Below are 24,849 nucleotides of genomic sequence, written 5' to 3' on the forward strand. Positions count from 1 at the left end.
AGTTGCGGAATCTTTTGTTTATCAAGATGTAATCAATTTGATTTCGTATAATATGACCTGGCCTGTCTCCAGGTGCTCGCCATGTATACAATCTTCTTGGTGGGAGCTGATACCATGTATTGGATATGACAAAATCATGTTCTTCGCAAAATTCAATTAATAAGTCTCCCCGCTCATTTTTATTACCCAGACCGAAATTACCTACCGCATCGCCACATCTACCCTTACCAACTTTGGCGTTGAAATCGCCCATTATGATATTAATGTCGTTTTTCTTTATGACCTTTAATGCTTCATGTATGTCTTTATAGAAAGCTAAAATTTCAGTTTCAGGTTTATCAGCTGTGGGCGCGTAAACCTGGATTAGGTTGATATTAATAGGTTGGCCTGCTAACTTCACTATTATTACTCTGTTTGAAATGGGTATGTAATCTATAACAGACATCGCAATTCCACTATCAAGTACTATTGCAACTCCGTGTCTGTGGTAGTTATCTCTGGTGTCGCTACCGGAATAGTACATTGTAAAGTTGTCTTTATGGAAAATACCTGAGCCAGACCACCTCAATTCACTGACACCCATTATCTTTACTTCTAGGCGCCGCATTTCTTTGAGCAAGTTATCTATCTTTCCTGGGATGCACAAACTATTGATGTTCCATGTCACTACTTTACGAATAACATCTTTAAGTCGAACCCGGGGGATTCTTAGCACCCTCGGACCATCTAAGGTCTGCCCGGAACTGAGGGCCTTTGGTTCACTTTTGTCCGACATATAAGATAATTATTCCAGGGATATCCATGTGGATCTTTAATTTAGTGGCTTCCCCTTACCTTCTAAATCCTTATACCGTTGGCCAAATTTTGGTTCATTCGCCTTCGGGGCCGATTTATCAACCCCAGGACAAAAGAGTGCCCTGCCACTTACCAACTCATCCGCCCGAAGCCGTTGGTCAGTAAGTGGGGGGATTGCTTATACCGGCAATCACTCGGACGTCAGAGCCTCGTTAGTTATCTAGCAGGATGTACCAGATTACCATGATCTAGATCATCACACGAGCAGGTGAGGTTGACTTTTGGATAGGAGTGGCTATACGTTGCGCGTCACTATCCCTTACATACCCATGTTTTTTGTTACTTAGTGAAAAATTCTTCTAATAATTTAATTTTATCTGACTCATCTATATTGACAATTCAGACATACCTTATACATTTTAAAGTAGACGACTTTAAAATGATATTGCCAATATTGTTGAGTTGCGTTCCTGGGACGACTTTACTTATAAGATAGTTTATTTGATTACATGAAATCAACTTTAACTTGAGAATATCCGTCAGAAAAGATCATAACATGTAGCAGAATGTAGTAGGATCTGGTTACCCATATTGAAAGAGGAAGTTATTAAAAGGAAAATACCAGTATTGGTAAGTCAGTAACATATGGAGAATACATCATTTATGTTTTTTAAATAACAAACATATAAAATCGGAATTTGGTGTTTATTGAAGGTAAACTAAATGCACGATCAAATACTTACCATGTCGGGATAGTATTATGAGGTTTTTTTTCCTGGTTTTTCCCTCATAATTTACTATGGAATCACTAACAGGAGAATTTTACTGTCATCATGGTATGTATTTGTCTTTTTAAAGACGAATTACATGTTATGATCTTTTCTGACAGATATTCTCAAGTTAAAGTTGATTTCGTATAATCGAATGAACTATCTTATAAGTAAAGTCGTCCCAGGAACGCAACTCAACAATATTGGCAATATCATTTTAAAGTCGTCTACTTTAAAATGTATAAGGTATGTCTGAATTGTCAATATAGATGAGTCAGATAAAATTAAAATATTAGAAGAATTTTTCACTAAGTAACAAAAAACAAAATTTGTTTAATTTACTAATGTTTGTATTTTGAGAACGATTTCCGAAGTGGAAATTGAAACGTCAATAAACGTATTTTAACCTTTAATTGTGGCTTATTCCCATTTAAGTACTAATTAAAGAAAATGTGGTTTAAATCTGCTTCTTTTTGATAAACTTCACATAAATTGGAATTTACAATTTTAAGTTTTGCTAGATGTGCCGGATAACATGCGTGTCCTGATTTCATTCTGATAATAGATGTAATGTATCTACGTGGAAGAGAGTAATTTTTAAACCATAATTCACTTGGGATTGTGCGTTGTATAAGTACATATTGTGAGTTAGAGTGTTGACTATATTCATAATATTCTTGTTTCCACTGATTGTTTACAATATTCTTGATTGTTAAAAACACATCTGGTATGCAGAGCTTATAATCTGTTTTCGCACCAGAATCAATGGCTTTCTTAGCTAATATATCTATTTTACATACTCATTATACTCAAGCCATATGTGAGATTTAATCCACAAAAATCTAACTATTCTTTGTTCCTGATGTGATTCAAAAATAATTTTTTTGATTAGAAGGATGTAAATATTTGTGCTTTTGCTAGGAAAAGATATAGTCTCAATGGCTATAAGAAATGACAAAGAATCAGATGCAATTATTATGGAGTTGTCATTGGAATTCTTAAAATACTTGAATGCTTCATAAATTGCTATGGCTTCAGCAGTAAAAATTGAAATATTATGATCTACAGTATTCTATACTTTTTGAAGGAATATAAAAAGCGCATCCAGTGCCAAGAGAAGACTTTGATGCGTCTGTATAAATAACTGTTAATGCTGGCCAGTTTTCTAATAAATTCCTTAAAATATTGCAGCTGATTGCAGTATTTACATGGTACCTTGGTCTAATTGCCGTAATAGTTTGCAAAAAAAAACAAAAAATTCTTCAAAGCTTGAATTATCATATGCGTATGAGTTGGTGAAATCGCAATTTGAAAGATTTCTAAAAGGGTCACAAAGTGAAGGAGAGTTTTTGTGGATCCAATATTTATTTGTTAAATCTGCATTATTAAGTTTGCTAATACTGACAATTTAGCAGTATAATACTCGTATAGGAGGTACTGATTTAATGGATAGAAATATCGCTAACTATAGACCAAAACTGCGTACCAATAATAAATGGTGATAGCAAATTTTTGTACAAAAACAAAATTTGTCTGCTTCCATCTATAATGCATGGATTTTTCGTGGAATTCAAAACCACAATAAAATACAATCAAACGCTGATAAATTTTTTGGAAGAAAAATTTCAGGATCTGTTTCACGAAATATGTCGCTTCTGAATCACCCAATTTCCTTAAAACAAAACAGACACTAAATTTGTAAAATAAACACAACTTTTTGATGCGGTATTTGTAAAATTAGTACATCCTCCTAATTGTTAATATTTTAATGAAGAAAATATATAAATCCTCTCAAAATGTTAACATTTTTTTTATCAATAAATGTTTAAGTTTAAATTGACGTTCATTTTTTTATTACATACTTATGGCCATGTTCCAAAATTGGAACAAAATAATTTTTAGACACAGAGCTTTTCTGAAAAGTTTTAGAATTTTTTAAATATTTTCTGTAAGTTCAGAACATACAGTGAACGGCTAAATTATGGAATATTGACATTATTTCGAGAACCGTTGAGTTTTGAGTGAAATCCCGAAACAGATCGATTTTTGTTATAAAATACCCATGTTATAACCTACATGGAGTAGGGATGATGTCACCGGTGTAGGTGTAGTGACGTAATCGTTAATTTTTTTTAAATAGAAATCGGTATAATGCGACACCCCATTTAAACGAGAATTTAATTCTCTATTTAACGACACTACATTTTTAACTAAAATATTTTTTAAGGGTACAAAAAAATTTTTTTTTAATTTAAATTCAACTAAATTACAACTTATGATTTAATTAATAATGCACTTTAAAGTAACCAAATTATGCATATTAATTATTTTAAATTAAATGTTCGAAATGCCATAAATCGGTTTATTGACAATGTGCGAATCTACGGACACATTCATCAAGTACATTGCGACTGACTTCTGGAGTAATTAGACTCATTTCATGCGTAATTCTATCTTTCAAGTCCTGTAAGTTTTGGGGTCTATTGACATAAACTTTTGATTATATGTAACCCCACAGGAAAAAGTCCAGAGGTGTTGGATCTGGCGACCTTGCTAGTCACTCTATAAAACCTCGTCTTCCGGTTCACTTCCTGGGAAAGCAATGATTTAAAAATTGACGTACTTCACGTGCGTAATGAGAAGGGGCTCTATCTTGTTGAAACCAGATATTCTCACTAGGTAAATTTGGATTATTGGCATTTGGATACATCTTAACAAGGACAGGTATAAGTTGATTTCTCAAAAATGTTAAATAACGTTCTCCTGTTAGATTTTATTTAAAGAAAAAAGAGCCAATGATTCTGTCATTAATGATCCCTGTCCATACAATTACTTTTTGCGGATATTGCGTGTGTGACTCAGTCATCCAATGTGGGTTTTCTTGACTCCAATATCTGCAATTTTGACGATTCACGGTACCATGTATAAAAAATGTGGCTTCATCGGAAAAAAGGATTTGATTGATGAAATGTGGATTGCGGATACATAAATCCTGCATAATTTCAGTAAATTAGGGATGGTATTTTTCTTTTTGTATTTGTCCTTTTATTCAATCGCATTTATGATACAGGTAAAATACCCCAAGATTGGCTGGAGTCAATATTCATCCCACTACCAAAAAAGCCAAACCCACAACACTGCAATGAGTTCCGTCTGATAAGTCTTATGAGTCATGCAGTAAAAGTCCTACTAAAAATCGTACATAATCGTATCTATAGAAAGTGCGAAACAATCATCGGAGACGATCAGTTTGGATTCAGAGCCGGCATGGGAACGAGAGAAGCCCTGTTCAGCTTACTAGTTCTCGCCTAAAAATGCTACGACCAACAGAAAGATATATTTATATGCTTTATAGACTTCGAAAAAGCATTTGATAGAGTAGACACGACCCACTATTAGAACGTTTGCAAAAGTCGGTTTAGATGGAAAAGACATCAAATTCTTAAAAAACTTGTACTGGAACCAAAACGCCAGAGTTAGGATCGAAGGTTCCACATCTGCAGAAGTAGAAATTAGGAGGGGAGTTAGACAAGGATGTGTTCTGTCGCCTCTGCTGTTTAATCTTTACTCCGAGTTTTTATTTAAAGAAGCATTGGAGGATTCCAAGGATGGAGTCAATGTGAATGGCGTAAATATCAACAGTATCAGATACGCCGATGATACAGTGTTTATTGCGGATTCCGACTTAGGTCTACAACGACTCATCGACAAGACCAACTCGACCTGTGAGCAATTTGGTATGAAAATAAACATTAAAAAAACCAAAGTGACCTCAACCTTGCACAATAAATCGAGACATAAAGATCGAGAATAGAACAGGCCAGAAAATCTTTCAAAAAAATAAAAAAAACTGCTTTGTGATTCTCGAATAAAACTCGAAATTCGACTACGTTTATCAAAATGCTACGTTTGCTCGACTCTTCTATATGCAGTTGAAACGTGGACCCTTAAAACATCAACCGTAAATAAATTGGAGGCCTTTGAAATGTGGATCTACCGGAGAATACTCAAAATTTCATGGACATCGCATACCTCAAACGAAGAAGTGCTGCATAGAATAGGCAAGGAAAGAGAACTTTTTAACACAGTAAAAGTTAGAAAAACATCATACCTAGGCCACATACTGAGAAATAATAATTACCAATTTGCCCAACTTATCTTCTTCTTCAAGTGCCATCTTCGTTCCGAAGGTTGGCGATCATCAGGGCTATACGTATTTTCGAAACTGCTGACCGAAACAATTCGTTGCTGCTCAACTTATAGTGAAAGGAAAAACCGAGGGAAAGAGAGGCCTATGAAGGAAAAGACTATCGAGGCTCAGAAACATCCGACAATGGACAGGGCTAAATTTTGAACAGCTAATAAGAACAGCTGAAGATAGAGAAGAGTTTAAAATTGTAGTAGCCAACCTCCATTGAGGAGAGAGCACTTTAAGAAGAAGAAGATTTTTCTTTTTTTTAAATACGTAATACAGATCGTTGGGAAACTCCAGCATATTCACGAATTTGTGTTGAACTACTATGAGGATTGTCATGTACATTTAATAAAGTATCAAGTTTCACATTGTCTTCAATTTTAGGACGCCCAGCGTTTGGAATATGTTTAACGTGCCCAGTTTCTTCAAATTTTCGGACTATTTTACTTACTGTTGATTGTCTGATGGGTCTGTCTGGATATTTTCGCTAAGAATTAATATTTCTATGCGTTGTGTTTCATTTAGGTGAGCCATAATTTAGTATTCAAAAGTAAAAATTACAATTGACAACTGATGACAATTCACAAAATCAAAACATTTATGTCAATAAATATTACAGTAACTATGCCACTATCACATGCTTGAATTAACATTTGACAAAAAGTTTCAGTGTTTATGAGATAACTTTTTGTGTCCATTATTATTTTTACTTATTTTTGCTTTTTTAAGTAGGTATTTACTTCAGAAATTCATAGCCGGAACCGATAGATGGCATTTTGAACATTTAATTTAAAATAATTGTTATGCATAATTTGGTTACTTTAAAGTACATTATGAATTAAATCATTTGTTGTAATTTAGTTGAATTTAAATTAAAAAAATGGTTTTTGTCCCCTAAAAAAAATATTTTATTTAAAAATGTAATGTCGTTAAATAGAGAATTAAATTCTCCTTCAAATGAGGTGTCGCATTGTACCAATTTCTCTTTAAAAAGATTAACGGTTATGTCACTACACCCAGACCGGTGACGTCATCCTTACTCCATGTACGTTATACTCGTAAGATGTTTCGGGATTTCCCTCAAAACTCGATGGTTCTCGAAATAATGATAATATTCCATAATTTAGCTGTTCACTGTAAAATAGACCTGTATGCGTTATAAAATTTAAAAAATGAAGTTTGGAAGCGAATGGGTTAAACTAAGTACGTGCCGGATATGGTTAAAGACGAAGTGCTCGCACGTTTGTGAGCAGATGATCGGTCGGACACCCCCGCGGGCAAACATTTACGTATCGCAAAGAGCAACAAATTAAAATATGAGCCTCATTGCTCTGCTCGCTGGTACCTATACTCGTATGCAACTGCATGAAGACGTAATTGCATGACATGTGAACATGTCATGTTGCCTTCGGCTAAAATGAATTAATTTTTTGTAAACGAACTTTCATTTTTGAGTAATTATATTCATTATTAAGCCAACCGCACAAAGTAATTAACGTTACAAAGAAGACAAATTGCTTATTACTTAAATTGAATAAGACAAAAAAATATGTTTTTATAGATAGCCAAAGAAAGATAATATATTTAACTAAATAGGAATGCTAATGATAAATGTCTAACAAACAAATCATATTTTCAAAATAAACTAGATTTTATATAAGATGTGCACGTTCCTAACTAAATGACGTAATTGGTGGAACAATAGCCCCCTTTTGAATTTATTAAAAAAAAAATTAAAAAAAAACTTTTAGTTAATTTGTTTTAGATCTAGTCCAGTTGCCAGAGACCAAAATGTCAGTGAACCTCTAAAAATTATACGAACAAACTGAATTTTGCTGAGAATGTCAATTTGGGATCCCAAAAAAGATAAAAAAAAAAGTGGAACAGTAGGCGGTACTGTAGACTATCGTGGAGCTTCATACTATGTTTTCTGTATTTTTCAAATTTAAATAACGTATTTAACATTAAATAAAGTAATTTTATTATTTATTTATTTTTTATATTTTAAACAAATTCAATTAACGTGTTTGATCCTAACGCCACCTGTTAACGTATTAATAAAGCATACGTTGTTTACTGATGACAAATCTGTCAAATTCAGACCAAATATTAATAATAAAATATAACTAAATATCATTTAATAGCAAATTTAATTAATATATAAACTTCATAATATGTTTAAAAATAATAATTGTATTTGATATTATATAATATTTGAACAGATGATTCAATGTTCTTATTTAATCAAATGACATTTGTGACTTTTATTTAATTTTAACAATCGTTACGATTGAATCTTTTAGTAACAGATATTCTTTGAATTTTTTACGTCTAATTTAATGATATTTTGTTAGTTATTTTGCACGCAGTTTTTAATTTAAACAAGCTTAGAGTAACTATATGATAACGAGAAACGAATTGATCGAGAGTAGTGAATCGATGTCAAGAACAACTATTCTATGACGGTACCCGCGACGACGCCATCTTGTGGCGCTAGTTGCGTGGCGCTTGCCTCTGCATTTTACTGTAGGGAAAAAAAGTAATTAAACGCCAGTATAGAAGCTATAAATGCTTTAAAAAATTTATCACTCCTATAATAATTTTAAACAAATATGTTTATTTACACTTATGTACAATGAACCGTTCTCTCAGAAACAACGCTTGAAGCTACCGGTGATTTTGAATGTCAGTTACGCGCTCAAAATCAATTTTTTTTAAATAAAGGGTAATTCATTTAGAGGTACTTTTTTCAACAAGAAAAAACAATGAAAAAAATAAATTTTATTTGAAAATATTTATTATCATATAAAAGAGCCATTTTTTACAATTACTTCTTAGAGATAATTTCTTTTAAATGTTGGCCATGACTACGATTAAGTTGGTTCATTCTGAAGTTCCAATTCTCGATAACTCGTTCCAGCATTTCGATTGGTATCTTACCAATGATTCGAGTAATATTGGCCTCCAATGCCTCAATCATATCTGGTTTATTCATATAGACTTTGGACTTTAGGTAGTCTCAAAAGAAAGAGTCTAGACGTGAGATGTTACACAATCTAGGCGGCCAATTCACTGGATCAAAGCGTAAAATAATTTGTTCACCGAATCGTTCTCGCAGTAAAGCCATACTTTCACGGGCTGTATGGCAAGTGGCGCCATCTTTTTGAAACCAAATATCGCAGAGAGCACGAGCTTCAATTTCACTATATTACTAAATTACTAAATAGTCCGTTGTCATGTCAAGATAACGATCTCCATTCACAGTAACATTCTGGCCGGCCTCTGTTTTAGAGAAATATGGACCAACGATTCCACCAGCCCATAAACCACACCAAACAGTTGTTTTTTCAGGGTGTAATGGTAACTCTTGAACCTCTTTGGTACCCATTAAGCCAAAAATAGGCCTCATCTGAAAACAAAATTTTTCTCGAAAACAGTGGATCTTCTGAAAGCTTATCAAGAGCCCATCGACTGAAACGGTGACGACTCGGAAGGTCGGTAGGCTTCAGCTTTTGCACTAATTGAATTTGAATTTTGTATGCTTTTAAATCTAGGCAAGCCAAGCTGTTGAGAACGGCGACGAATCGATTCTTCATTATTTTCAAGTAGGTACACTATCCGTTACCGCCGCTATATTTTCTTCAGTACGTGCTGAATGTGGTCTATTTGGTCGCATGCTATCAAATAATGAAAACTGGGTTTCAAACCTACTAATCGTAAAGCGAATTGTACGTTCAGTAGGCCGTTCGGTAGATAGTTCAGACTCTATCCAGCGTATATTCAGTAGTTATTTATATTCACATTTTTATAGCTTCTTTACATTTTACACCATTGACTGCTACATGTCTTTTTGAGATAACACATTTATATTGACTTGTCTATGGATGTTTTTGATATTGTGCTTTTTAGATGAACTGATGATGCTTTCTGATTAGAGAGCGAAACGGCTTCAATAAATAGATGAAGTAGCAAACTTCTTTGTCTTTTTTCTCCAACTTTTGACCGAAAAATCCACCACTCTTCGAGTGATCGTTATTTATATTGGATTAAAGGTCGTACTCCTTCTTTCGATATATATATATATATATATATATATATATATATATATATATATATATATATATATATATATATATATATATACTGTCTGTAATTCTCTAATTCTCAGAATATAACAATATCGTTAAAGTAAATACTTCAAATAAATTAATTAAAAAACCATAACAAGTACAACGAAATTTTCAGTTTAAAGCGATACAAACTTCTTCTTCTTCTTTTTATGAAGACATGACTGTCTGTTTTTCAATGTGCCTCAAGTAAGTTGTCGTTCCATCGTTTTCGTGGTCTTTCTACTGATCGTCTTCCTATTGGGAAACCGTCTCTTGTCGTCTTTACTACTGTATTTGTTGTCATTCGGCTTATATGATCGTTCCATTCTACTCTTCTATGTCTTACCCAGTTCTTGATGTTCTCCACCTTGCTTCTATCATCTATCTATACTTGTAGCTCTGCGCCATAGTGTCTTACCATCAATTTTTCAGATTTTTTATTTCTGCTGTTTCTAACAACCTTTCTGTCCTCTCAGTGTCAGATCGTGTTTCTGCCGCGAATGCAATTATTGGTCTGATGACTGTTTTGTAAATTTAGGCTTTCATTTCTTTCCCGATATTTTTATTTCTCCATATTGTTTCATAGTAGCCTGCGGCTCTGTTTGCTCTATTCACTTGATCTTCCACTTTAGTTTCGAGCTTTCCGTAGCTAGATAATGTGATGCCTAGATATTTAAACTCCATCACTTGTTCTATTATCTGACCTTCTAGTTTCAATTCACATCTTTAAATTTGCTGTTGTAACCACGCATTTTGTCTTTTTTTGTGGAAATTAGCATGTTAAATTTTTTGGCGGTTATATTAAATTGGCGGTGTAGCACACGTTGTAATTCGTCTTCACTTTAAGAGAATAGTATTTCGTCGTCTGCATAGCAGATTATTTTAAGTTGTTTTTCTCCCATTTGGTATCCTTTTTTACTTCTTACTTTTTTTATTATTTCATCCATAATCAGATTGAACTATAGAGGACTCAGTGAATATCCCTGTCTTAGCCCATAGTCATAGCCAGCTTCAATAGGATCGGTTTCTACTTTTACTTTTATTGTGTTGTTTTGGTAGATATTTTTGATCGTTTTTGATCGAGAGGTATCTCTCTTGCGTACAATAAGTGGATAAAGTCCTTTAATTTTACCCTGTCAAATGCCTTCTTAATATCCACGAGACATAGATGTGCCAGTTTGTTGTATTCTAATGATTTCTCGTGAACTTGCCTCATTATAAATATAGCGTCGGTGCATGATCTTCCCGACCTAAAACCTTTCTTCTGCTAGTGTTATAATTTCATTTAGTTTATTTTTTATCACTTTGGTTATTAATGATAGTGTTCTGTTTAATAAACTAATGCCTCTGTAATTTTCCGGGGCCGATTTGTCTCCCTTTTTGAGGAGAGGTATTAGGATGCTTGATCTCCATTCTTGATGAATTCTGTTTTGTTCTATTATTAGGAGTTCGTTCGGTATTCTGTCCTCTCCTGATGATTTTCTATTTTTTAATTTCCTTAATGTTTCCTTTACCTCTTTCTCCTCAATATTTATTTCTTCGATACAAACTTATAAACTGTATTTGAAAATCGAGAGAGCATTCTTTTAATATTTTGAAAATAATCCGGAAAGTCTAAAACATATAACAAGTCGGTTTGATCAAATTTTCTAATAATCCTACATTCCAGTACTGGTTCGATTTCTTTTGCAAAAGAATGCCAAAAGGTGATGGAAAAGTTTATCTTAGATAAAGCAGAAGGATTGACTTTCATTTTAAGAAGAAGTCTTTTGGTAAGTGCATATTTATTTTTTCGTATTCTTGAATTGTGCCACCTAAACAAAATTATCACCAGCCGCCATAGCCCCTTTGTTTGAAAGGATGATCGAAGGGAGTTTTGCCATAGATCTGATGTTAGATGGATTGCGGCAGATCTTGATTTAGGTTTTTTTTGTTCAGTATTAGACGATATTTTTACGGCTTATTATGTCCTAATTGTTTATTATTTGGATCAGTTTCTCCTCTAGGCAGGATAAAATTAGGGTATCATCAGTATATCCGTATATCGAAAATAAACTCAGCAGATGTAGGTAGCGACCATAGCCTAGTATTATGTAAAATAAGAATCATCCTGAAATACTTTACACCCCAGAGAGCGGCGCCAACACAAACAAAAATCAAAGTCGAAGGACTAAATACGGAATCCACGGAATACTTATACAGAAAAATAATATCCGAAAAGATCGCTGGGAATAAAATATTAGATCACTATAACATCGAGGAAAGCTGGGAAAACTCAAAAATAACATAATTAACGCAGTAACAGAATTACTTGGAGAGAGGAAAGTAACAAACACTAACATATCAAAAAAGAAAACGCCATGGTTTAGAAAGGAAGTGAAGACAAAATGTGAAAAAAATAAGAAAGCCTCTTTACAATACAAAACACAAGAAACACAACTGGCATATAACCACTATAATTAAGCAAATCAGAAATGAAACGAATACTTTAGTTAGACAAATAAAAAGGGAACACTGGCAGAGCTTCTCAAAACAGATGGAACACGACTTCTACGGAACACAAAAAGAAATGTGGAGAATGATCAAAGGACAAAGAAAAGGGATAAACGAACTAATAAAAATTAAACACATTCGGAAGGAAACATGGGTAGACTACTTTCGATCCATATTTGTTAAAGGTGGCGATAATGAACCACCAACACCAGAGGTGACGACAAACGAAGAAATAAATATTGAGGAGAAAGAGGTAAAGAAAGCATTAAGGAAATTAGAGAATAGAAAATCGGCAGAAGAGGACAGAATACCGAACGAACTGCTAAAGTATAGAGGACCAGATCTGACCAAACAACTATTAAAACTAATCCAAATATATATGAATAATAAAATACAGCTTTTTCTTACACCAGATTTTGGTCTAAATAATTTGGAAATAACATTGTTGGCCTATATTTTTTCTAAAGTTTACTTTTCGTATAGATTTTTAAGTAGAAGAGTTAAATGTTTCGAAATTCCATATTTTCCAATTCCAACTGTAGCCTTCTTCACTTGAAAGCTTTGGTGGAATCAATTGAGCGTAACTAGGTTATAACATTAAATAAATAGCATCCAGATATTTTATTTCGAATTTCTGAAGCCATATTAAAGTAGGGTTTTAATAAGCCGCAAATTAAAAAAATATATTTTACTGGAACGGAGGGCCGGACGCTCCACTATGGATAATATTTTCACATTAAAAATTGCAATGGAAAAACGAGTACAGAGAAAAAGAGAAACTCATATAGCTTTAATAGATTTGGAAAAAGCATATGACAGTGTACCGATCTCCCAACTATGGGTGATAGAAATGGGTAACTTGAAAATAAACCCAATTCTTATTAACGCCACTCAAAAATATTACGAACAAAACTTTGCAAGAATTAAAATGGGACAAGAAATCACCTCTACTTTTCAAACAACAAAGGGACTAAGACAAGGCTGCTATCTGTCACCCACCTTATTTAAAATCTATTTGGACAGATCCTTAGTGAAATGGGTAAAAAATGTAGAAACATGGGAATAACGGTGGAAGAAAACAAGCTATATACACTTTTTTTTGCGGATGACCAGGTAGTAATTGGCGCAGACAGCTACGATCTTAGCTATATGGTAAGAAAACTGCAAGAAGAATATAAGGTAGCAGGTCTAAACATGAATATGACAAAATGTAAATATCTCTCAGTGGAAACAGATGAAATATGTGACCTAGTCTTGGAAGACGACAAAATCAAAGGCGTGCAATCCTGCAAATATTTGGGGGTTATTTTTAACAAAAGGGAAATAGCGCAGATGAAATCAGGGAAAGAATAAACAAGGGCAGAGCAGCGACCCGTGCCTTAAACTCTCTTCTCTGGCAAAAAACAATTCGACGAGAAACCAAAAAACACGTTTACGGTAGTATAGTCCAAAGTATTACACTTTACGGTTCGGAAGTATGGGACGTCACCAAAGCTAATAGAAACAAACTTATGACGACATAAATGGATTATCTGAGACGAAGAAAGAAAACAATTAATCTGGTTCGGACATGTTAAAATAATGCCAGAGTACAGATGGCCTAGAAGAGTACTGGAATGGATCCCTCCTGAAAGAAGAAAGAGAGGACGACCACGGAGAAGTTGGCGCAACGATATTGGTGAAGCAATGGCGGCAAGAGACTTAGAAGACGCAACTGCATATGACAGAAAAAGATGGAAATTGGGGGCGGAGAAGCGGCGACAGCCGTAATAAATCCGTTATTATTATAAAATATATACTGGAACATAGAACAGCAAAATATAAAAATGACTTAAAATTAAATATAAAAAAAAACAATAGTAGATGAATGATGATATATTAAACTTTATGGGAGATGGGAGAGAGAAGAAGATTTAATAACCGAGATCCTAAGAAATACGGTAACATACAGAAAGAAATAAGAGAAAAACACGAACAACAAGAGAACCGAATCTTGAAGAGAAATGTCTTGAAATTGAAGATCTACAAAAGAAGCTCGTTGTATTCAATTTACACAAAAAGATAAAAGAAGCTACTGACATACCAAATAAAAAGTCATACAACCTTGTAGATAACGAACGTAACCTTAGGATAAACAATATAGATAAATTAAAAAGATGGGAAAAGTACATTAAAGAACTATTTGGTTATGATCAACAATTAAAAGAAATATGTACAAAATTGTATTGCAGGACCCACAATACCTATAAGAATTTGAAAATGGAATAAAAATATCCAAAAACAGAAGATCTACAGAACAAGATGAAATACCAACAGAAATATTGGAAATAAAGAAACGAATCACTTCATAACCTTTTATGGAAAACTTTTAATACCTAATGGACATGGAGAAAGAAGATTATAGGTGCAGCAATAAAAAACTGAAGTACCTTGTATTATTTTGCCAAAACTGAAACACATAATGTGTTTAAACTAAGCAGAGTAAACAAACTTGTATATCATAGGATTTCTTTATTACATTTTATTAATTTTAATATTCCCCAATAACTCAAATTTCTTAGTTAACTAATAAATTTTTATAAACTCGCTAGCGCCATCTATCAACTAAAAAAGACACTGCTATCAGAAAATTTGTGACACTGTATAATGGAGAAAAAAAAAGACTGAAAATCCGAATTCTCGATAGGATGTAGATAGACAGGATATATCAGCCCTCCATAGATATATTATAATGTTATTCATACCAAACAAATTAATAATAATCTTTATTAAAGACACAGGATACTGCATACAGCATAGCAGGGCTCGGACAAATGAGCATAGATAAAGAATATATATTACTGAGCAAATGAGTTCAATAATTTTCCAAGAGAATGCGCTACTATTAGATTTGATTAGGTTAATTCTCTTTCCTTGAAAGCTAATTATAAGGTTTCGAACATGTATATTTATAAAGCATTAGATTTTGTTCTTAAATAGAAGTTACACATTTATTTTATCTTTAGAAACTAGCTGCAATGTTTCAAGAAAAAGATATTATATACCTAACCTAACTGTAGCGCCATCTCTCAGGAAATTTAAAAACTTTGTTTCTAAACGTTATTGAATAAATATTAAATGATGATCTAGATTAAAAATTTTAGTGTAAAAATAGCTTTAATTATAAGTCTTTATTTATTTTCTTAACTTATTTTAATATTCTTTAGTAACTATGACTTATTTTAAATTTAAACAAGGAAATGATTATGGAACAGCTGGCGCTACCTATGAATCAAAAATTACACTTTCTAAAAGAGGCAGCACATTATACTCATACTAAATTCGAGTTTCCGATAGGTATCACAAACTGATATTTTAAAACTGTAGCAGATGTCGTAATTAAACTCCCTAGCATAGATCTAATGTGAACCTCGGGAAAAATAAGTGAAGACGATTTTTTAAAGTATATTTTATAAAGTACGAATTTTGTGAGTAGTTTTTCAAAGTTTAAAGTAAGATAATCTAGCCGAAAAATAATCATTTTTAGTTATAAAAGTGTATTTTTAAATCATAATTATGTGTTTGTAGATATAGTTTTTAGTTTTTGTAATATAAATTGGTTAATCTTTGGGTTTGTGGTTTAGAATAAATGTATAAAAATGTACCATAAATTAGAATGTCATCGATATAACATTTGGTGTTTGGTATACCTGCAAGAATATTTTCCATTACTGTCTGTAACATTACAGGAGGCGTATTTTCGAATTCATTTGAGCATATTTCGAATACGAAATTTTCAGAAATTCGCTCCAAATCCAGTTTTTTGTATTTTTGAATATTCTTGTACGAATTTTTTCGTATAAGGCGACTCAAATGGGTCTGAACCATTCTTATTTCGATACTAGTGTACTATCAAAGTAATTGTTGTCATTTAAGTTGTCACTGTGCCGGTGTACCTCAGATAAGATTTTGGCTGATATTTTTCAATCGTTGTGGTATGCAATATCTTTATATTGAACATTATTTTCAACAGCTGTTTTAAATAATTTTTTAATAGAAAGAAATAGGTATATTTAATGTCCTTGTAGAGGTGGAAATATTGGCGAAACGGAGAGGCAGATTCTTCCATCCCTTTCTTAACCCTCTAGAGGACTATTCAGATGTACAATTTAAAAAATTGTACACATTAACAAAACCCCTTACAATGGAGTTGATAGGATTGAATGGCTCTTTTTTTTGTTCGGCCGACACTGAACCACCGTATTTCATGCCTTTTTTACTATTTTCAGCTCAAAGGACGTTCAAAAATGCATATTCAGATTCTTATACGAAATTTTTCATTTGAGTTAACTGGTATACGAAACAATTCGATTAAATTCGAAAATACGGTCCCAACTGTTGATTTTTCACTAACTTCTAGTTGCTGATATGGTTTCGACAAGACGGAGCTTCATGTCATTCTACAGTGTAGCTGTTAGGGAATACCTAGGAACTATTTATAAAGACAAATTAATAGGTACGTAGATTTTTCGATATTTTTGGCCGGCAAGATTCCTCATTTAAACCCTCTGGATTACTTCTTATGAGGCTACCTAAATCAAAGAGTTTACCAGTGAGGTCCTCTTGAAGCTATTGATCATTTGTAGAGGATAATTTCTAAATCTGAATCATGTTAGGGAATTACTCCCAATATGATAAAGAGTGTATTATTTGAATTTCATAGAGGAACCATCAAATAGCCAATAAACGTGTCTATGTGGAGGCTCTATAGTAAATTGAAGAAAAATAGGTACTAATGATTTATCTTTAATGGCTGTTAATAATATTACTTATAGATTTTTTTCCTCAAAATCTTGGTGCCGTGTCAGATGAGAATGGTTTGACCAGCATATATTGCACATTGAAAGAAACTACAATGGCAAATGGTCAATGCTTGCCGATTTTTGTTGGTCGATTTACCGAGAAACTCCAGCTAAATCAGTGAAAATGAAAAAAACTACAAAATAACTTGGATTTTATCATCACAATGAGGAAAGATTTAGTGAAACTTTTCTGATGTGTACATGAAAAAATAGTATTTTTTACTGTAAAAATTAAGCATTGCACTTTATAATTTTTATAGTTGCTGTTACTCCAATAATATCAGCTCTAATTCATGGTATACAGCCATGATACATACTACAGGAATTTCATTTTCCTTGTGGAATCTAATAATATCGTTTTTTGATTAAATGAACATTAGGTAGGTGAAGAAAAAGCACCGAATTCGAGACAAGCGCCTAATTTGAGACCCCGTCATATATTTGTGTACGATAGGGTGACATCTAGTGAAAATATTGAAAACTGGGTTGAGTTTACCGAAAGTATAAGCTGATTATAGCCGCAAATGTCAAACATGGAACAAAAAATTTCGGTAAAGCAGTGTTGGCATGTTTTTATAATGTAGATGCTGTATGCTTCAAATATAAAAAGATAAAGCTTTCGAAAAGTACATTTTGTTTATATTATGTTATGAATTCTGCAATTTTTGATTTATATAAAACAACAATGAATAAATATTTATTTATTTATTGCAGTTAATTATTAGAAATTTTGTGCAGATTACAACAGATGTTTGCAATTAATCTCGAAAGAGACAAATATTTACTCGTTATTACTTCACATAAATTAAAAATTGCAGAATTCATAAAATAGTATAATCAAAATGTACTTTTTAAAACCTTTATCTCTTTATATTTGAAGCATACGACATATGCATTATAAAAACATGCCAACACTGCCAAACCGAAATATTTTTGAGATTTGCGGCTATATTCAGCTTGTACTTTCGGCAAACTCAACCGAAAACTGATCAGTGCGGTGGTAGTGCAGATCCATTATACTATAACAAACAGCAGAACTGCTTTTTTTAATGAATCTTAGAAGTGACCGTTGTTGTTTTGTCGACGGTAATTTGATTTATGTATTTACAAAGATATTTCGGTGTTTATAAAAACACATCAAGCTAAGATGATTAATTTTACTCCCAATATTTCTTTTTTGTTAGTTTAATATCAGTTAATACATTTTATGCTAATTAAACAGTAATTGTAGAGCATACATAATCAACAAAAATGCGTTTCATTTTTAACGAAAAAATCCTAATTTGAGATACCTGTAGCTTTCAAATTTAGCTCTCAAATTAGGACCCCGTGAAAAAATTTTATTTTTATGTTTTGTTTTGTTTTTAGATGCCGCCAAAAAATAAAAAATGGAAGGCAAATTGTATGATACAGGCTGTAAATACAGTAAGAAATAAAGAGATGGGCTATTTGAAGGCCCCAAAAGCTTTTGGAGTACCAAAAGGTAGGTACCTTAGAACGATATGTGAAATCAGACAAGACTCCAGAAGAACTCGTCGGGATATCAATTGGCCAATGGAACAATGTTATTTCGGGCTAAGAGCGCGTGATATAAAACGACTGGCCTTTCAACTTGCAATACGAAACTCAATACCACATCCATTTAACGGAATCAAATAATTTGCCGGAAAGAAATGGATGTGACTCTTCCCGAAAAGGCGTCCGACGCTTTCAATGCGTACTCCTCAGGGAATGTCATCTGCTGGAGTAAAATCGTTTACTGCTGAAAATCTCTTTAAGTTCTTTGAGCTGTATGAACCAGAATATCTTAAGCTGACTAATCCTGCACAACGTATATTGAATGTGGATACAACAGGCCTTACAATTATTCAGCACAAACATAGCAAAGTAATTTCCATGAGAAGGACGAAGCAGGTTTCGTCACTTCCTTCAGCAGAAAGAGGCAAGCTGATTACTGTTATTACGTGTTTGATTGCTGCAGGAGTTTTCGTACCACCATTATTAATCTTCCCTAGAACAAATATGAAAACAAAGTTGATGCTAGGAGCTCCCACTGCAGCAGTGGCATAATTCCACTTGTCAAGTTGGGTACAGGCCGATATTTTCACTAGATGGCTTCAAAACTTCATAAAATTTACTAAACCTTCAGCTGCAGACCCTGTTCTTCCCGTCCTTGATGGCCACTATTCCCATACGAGAAATGTTGCTCTAGTAGATTTGGCCAAGCAGAATCATGTGACAATTATTTGCCTCCCATCACATTCTACACATAAAATGCAACCGTTGGATGTTGCTTTTATGGCACCTCTGAAAACTTACTACGCACAAGAAATAGAAAACTGGCTTAGAGAAAATCAGTTGAGTGTTGTGTCGCCTTATGCCGTTGTCAGTATGTTTTGTAAAGCCTATAACAGAGCTGCGTCGATGGAAATATCTTGCAATGGTTTCCGAAAAACTGAACTGGTCCCTATTTGTCGCCGTATTTGTAGGGACTTTGAATTTGGAATTCAAGAGCACTTGGAAACACAACATGAAATGGACGAACAAATAATAGAACCAAACCATGAACAAACAAATCATCCAATGCGATAACATAGAACTCCTAGTCTACTAATACCTCATAAACAACTTGTTTCTCCAAAAGACGTTTGTCCAATCTCTACATAGAAGGGAGATATCACTAAAAAATCACATGCCAGATGAAGAAAGGCTTCAGTAGAGAAAAGTTTGCAGAACAAAAAAACAAAAAATCTAGTACCCCACAAAAATTTGGATAGTGTATTAGCTCCAGAAAAAAGAATTCAATAAAAAGTGTTAGATAAAAAAAACATCAACGCTCTAAGAAGAAATACCAGTACATGAAGACATTCTACATTAAAAGGCAAAACATCAAAAAGGGAACGGAAATTTTCTTCACGTTCAAGCTCAGACAGCAGTGAAGACCTTCCATTAGCTGATTCATCGTCCGACGAAAGTGGAGAAAACGACGCGGAATGTCTATTTTGCACCAGCAAATTTTCCGACGATAGATATGGTGAACAATGGGCAAAGTCTTACCAGAGTGGCAGCTGGGCTCATGAAGACTGAGGAGAAATAAAGTCCAGCACATTCATTTGCCTTTTCTGCGAAGGAAAGGGCTTTTTTCAATAGTCTCTCAAATTCTGATACCTGTCTTAAATTTGGATACATAGCTATCCCAAATTAGGCCACCTTTAATATTTAACATGAAATTTCGCAAAATAATATAAATTTTCTATTCTACAAACATTAAATAAACGGTTTGGAAATAAACGTTTTAAAAACTTTTTTTGAATATTTGGTTTAAAAAAAAATGTCTCAAATTTGGTGCCTTTCGTCTATATGAAAAGTTAGTGGAACACGAAAAATAAGGTTATCATGCATGAAAACAATAAAGAGAAAAAGAAAAATTGTTTTGCAGAGTTGCAGACAACCTGTAAAAATGAATGAAATACTTTGTTATATAACTCTTCATCTCTGTTATTTATAGCATCATTGTGGCAAAACATTCACAGACCGTGTGGCCTAATGGATAAGGCGTCGGACTTCGGATCCGAAGATTGCAGGTTCGAGTCCTGTCACGGTCGATTTCAATTTTTTGATTTCTCACATTTTTGAATGATTTATTTCTATTTACATTTGATTACATTTCTATTATTATGCATTTTCGCTAAATTTTTTCGATTTCTACTTGGATTTTACGATTTCTTAGTAGAGATCTAAAAAAGGTCACACGTTGCGTTGGTTAAAAATGTAATTATCATTATAAGTGATTATACAATCAATTAGTGGCTCAATCCCATATAAACATACTATTTAACTTCTATTATTATACTTATAATATTACTTTAGTAGTTATGGTTCTGAAACTATTCTGGCATTTTTACGTTATTTAGTATATTTAATGTAAATTAACCAGTTTTAATTTAAAATAGGGTCATTTTAACGTCTCGATTTCAACTTCGGAAAACATTTTCAAAATGCACATCTTGTATTTTGAGATTGTGGTTAATTCCAAAAAATACTAGATATTTTAGTGATCTTATTATATTTTAATATATTCAATCAAATACATAATTATACTATTAAAAATTATTAAATATAAGTTATGGTGTAAATAGAATGCTATAAACATAACAGAATAAAATGTAAATTTCACTAAAATAATTATTGAAAACGAAAATAAATAACAAAAAAGATGAATCGACCGTGACAGGACTCGAACCTGCAATCTTCGGATCCGAAGTCCGACGCCTTATCCATTAGGCCACACGGTCAGTGGCGTTTCCCTTGATACAAAATGGGGAGACCAGTTTTTTAAAATTAAACAAATTCTTATCATTAGAAAGTTTTACAAAAAAACAGTAATAGCACATATTCAATATTATAAATAAGTAATATATATGTTAAAGGATAAGGAAAAAGGTCGCTCCGGGACAAAAGTAATAGAAAAAATGGGCTGGAACATGAAAGGAAGTATTAAAATATTTGGAGGAAAGTATGTAGCTAATATTATTAGAGGTACGAGATACCACTATTGAAGAAAGAATTTTAAGAATAAAGATTGAGTACGTTTTTGTGATTATATATCGTTTAAAATATTGCTTAATCGGCGTCATCAGCTTTATCATCACTTTTATTAATATAAAACTTTAATATAACGATAAAATAACGATTATAAAACGATAATATTAAACTTTATTTGTTTATTGAAACCATTCTCAAGAAACTCAAGCTAAATGCTACCATAAATATTAGGTAAGTTGATTGCTTACATTTGGCGCAACTTTTTTATAAATAGTTATTTATTGTACAAGACGATAAAATTGTACTTTATCTTCCAGAGCGTTTGTTAGCGTCGAGACGTCAGTCGAGCATTTTTTTCTATAGCAAGACTTCAAGTTCAGGTGAAAAATAGAATTTCAAAGAAAATTGTAATTTTTAGCACAAAAATTATAAAAAAATTTTATTTAAAAAGTCAATAGGCAATAAGATTGCTGTATCCAAGTGTATACTTGGCGGACCAGAAAATCAATCCAGTACCTCGAATCAAGTGTTTAAGCAAACGAAAGTTGTGATGCTCCAAAAATAGATATTTCTAATAGTGTTAATTGTAAAATTTCAGTTGTTTTTAATCCTTAATGTGTTTGAATTTGTAAATTTTATTGAATAAAAAAAGTTAAAACATTTTATCTACTCTTGCTGTTAAAGTGTCACTTTATCTACCCTTGCGGTTAAAGTAATACTTTATCTACTCAAAACAGTTGTTATAGCAACACTTTAACATTAGCTATGGAAAAAATATATTTTTTTATATATAATAGAAACTTACTTTCTTTATACATGCTATAAATTTCTAAGCGAATTTGATTTTTGACGCTATCATTTAAGTCAGTCGTTAATTTCCTTTTGCGACTTTTTTTTAAGTGAGGGTTTACGTAACATTTACATAATTCGATAAATATATTTTAATGATCAACTTACGTCAACAGGGTTTTCATTCGGCAAATAATTTAAAAAAAAAATGGTAAGCATTTTGAATAAACCCTTGTATAGTTTCATTACCTTGTAATTTAACAGCATTCTTACTCATCTAAAAATATTAACTTTTAAAGAACTTTTTATCATAGTTATTAAAGAAAATCTTATCAACGCATTAGCTGATGGAACAAATGGAAAACTTTGAATATCCATAATAATAAAATTCAAAATAGAAATAACTAATTAACTAAATATAACTAACAAAAGAATTAAACAAAACAATAAAACAATAATACTATATTAAATAAAATACACAACGCGAATAATACAAATATTTACCACAATATGTTAAATTGTAATAACTCAAATATATTATATTTTAAATATACAGGGAAAATTTTATGTGTTTAGTATATACTTCCACTATTTAGAATAATTCTTCTTTTTTCGAAGGAAGAAGTCTGCAATATTTGAGCTATTATTACTGAGAAGTAGGGATTGTTGTGTTGTAGGTTTCCGACTATGAATCTGTCAAAATATGCCCGAGCTAAGCGAATGGACTATTCGCGATTGAAAACAAAGTATCTGACCTCTGGCGGAATAAATTTAAACTACTAAAAGTGGTATAAACAAACGAGACAGCAATTGATTTGAATAGAAATATTAATTTTTTTTAGTAAATTTCAGCATTATGACTACGTTAAAGTATTTTAAATCAAATCGATATTGTTCTGTTCCTCCCCTATTGCGAAATAGGGAAAGATATGTCCCTATTTCTCTTTCCTAAACTTTTATTTATTTATTAACGGGTATACCATTTACATTGAAACAAAATATATATAAAATTTTTCAAAGTAAGCATAACATTGGAAAATAATTAGTAATGTTTAACAAAAAACTAATAATTAACTTGAATACAAACTAATATCACACAAATAGCAGAAACTGGAAAACTTGAGGAAATCAATAAAAAGAAAATACCGCTATCATTTCGTCAATAACATATTGAGAATACATAGTTTATTTTCTTAAATAACAGAAATTAACACAACTTACTATGTTGGGATAGTATCATGAGGTTTTTTCCTCATGATTTATTATGGAATCTTTTAAAGGCAAATCATGTGCTATGATCTTTTCTGACAGGTGATCTCAAGTTAAGGTTGATTTCATGTAATCAAATGAACTATCTTACAATAAAGTCAATAAATAAATAAAGTTATTAATAAATAAATAAAGTAAATAAAGTCAAGTTCAAGTTATTTATTTATGTTAATGTACAATAAAGTCCTTACATATGTCAAAAAATAGTATAAAATAAAAATTAACATTAATATATTAATAAGACAAACATTACACAGAACATTATACTATGGTTTCCCAGGTATACACAAAATATTTATACAAAAAATATACAAATTCACCAATACACAAGCCAGTTCCAACCATTAAAGTTAAAATTTAAGAATTCATTACTTGAAAACTGCTTCCCCTTCAACCAATGGTCTCTTTGCTTCACCACAATACTCAACGATATCATTAGGATAATTTCCATTTTTAAATAATAAAAATAACTCGTCTTAAACCAAACTAAACATCCAAAACCAATGGTAAACATTAGACTGTTATGTTTGTTTATACCATTTATACCGGCCATGACACTGCAATCGACCTGCCCTCTACATTCAGTTTCAATCGCGAATACTGACAATTGGCACATAACATAACCATAGATTTCAATTGCTTTGTTTAAAGGTTAACCTCAATGTAAGCTCCATTGAAAAATTTAAATATTTTCATTTCTAATAATAATTTTAATTCCTACAAGTATCGCCCAACGACTGGAGCTTGTTGTAAATGGTTACAAATAGCGCCATTGTAAGTTCTGTTGATAAATTTTGTTAATATTATTTGTAATAACTGTTGATGTGAAGTAATAATAAATATGTAATGATTCTCTCTAAATCAGCAGTTGTAGAATTATTTCCTTTAAAAAGATTTTAACCCTTTAATATTTTTTAGAAAAGAAAAGCCTTTCTATCCATCCAGGAGGAAGATTCTTTTAGACGGCGTCCATTTCAAATAGTTTAGGAACCTTCCTGTGTGTTTTGCCCAGGAAATTTATGTAAGTATTTTTTGATTTCTTT

The 24,849-nt window shown here is 32.2% G+C and overlaps 2 non-coding genes across 2 annotated transcripts; one reads left to right on the plus strand and one right to left on the minus strand.

The window, feature by feature from the left end:
• Positions 1–20,735: 20,735 nt before the first annotated feature.
• Positions 20,736–20,808, plus strand: TRNAR-UCG (transfer RNA arginine (anticodon UCG)). The gene has a single exon. It is a non-coding gene; the product is annotated as a tRNA-Arg (tRNA).
• Positions 20,809–21,425: 617 nt separating this feature from the next.
• TRNAR-UCG (transfer RNA arginine (anticodon UCG)) lies at positions 21,426–21,498 on the minus strand. The gene has a single exon. It is a non-coding gene; the product is annotated as a tRNA-Arg (tRNA).
• Between the last annotated feature and the right edge of the window lie 3,351 nt (positions 21,499–24,849).

Source organism: Diabrotica undecimpunctata, chromosome 3, assembly GCF_040954645.1.
Source record: "Diabrotica undecimpunctata isolate CICGRU chromosome 3, icDiaUnde3, whole genome shotgun sequence".
NCBI classification, from domain to species: Eukaryota; Metazoa; Arthropoda; class Insecta; order Coleoptera; family Chrysomelidae; genus Diabrotica; species Diabrotica undecimpunctata.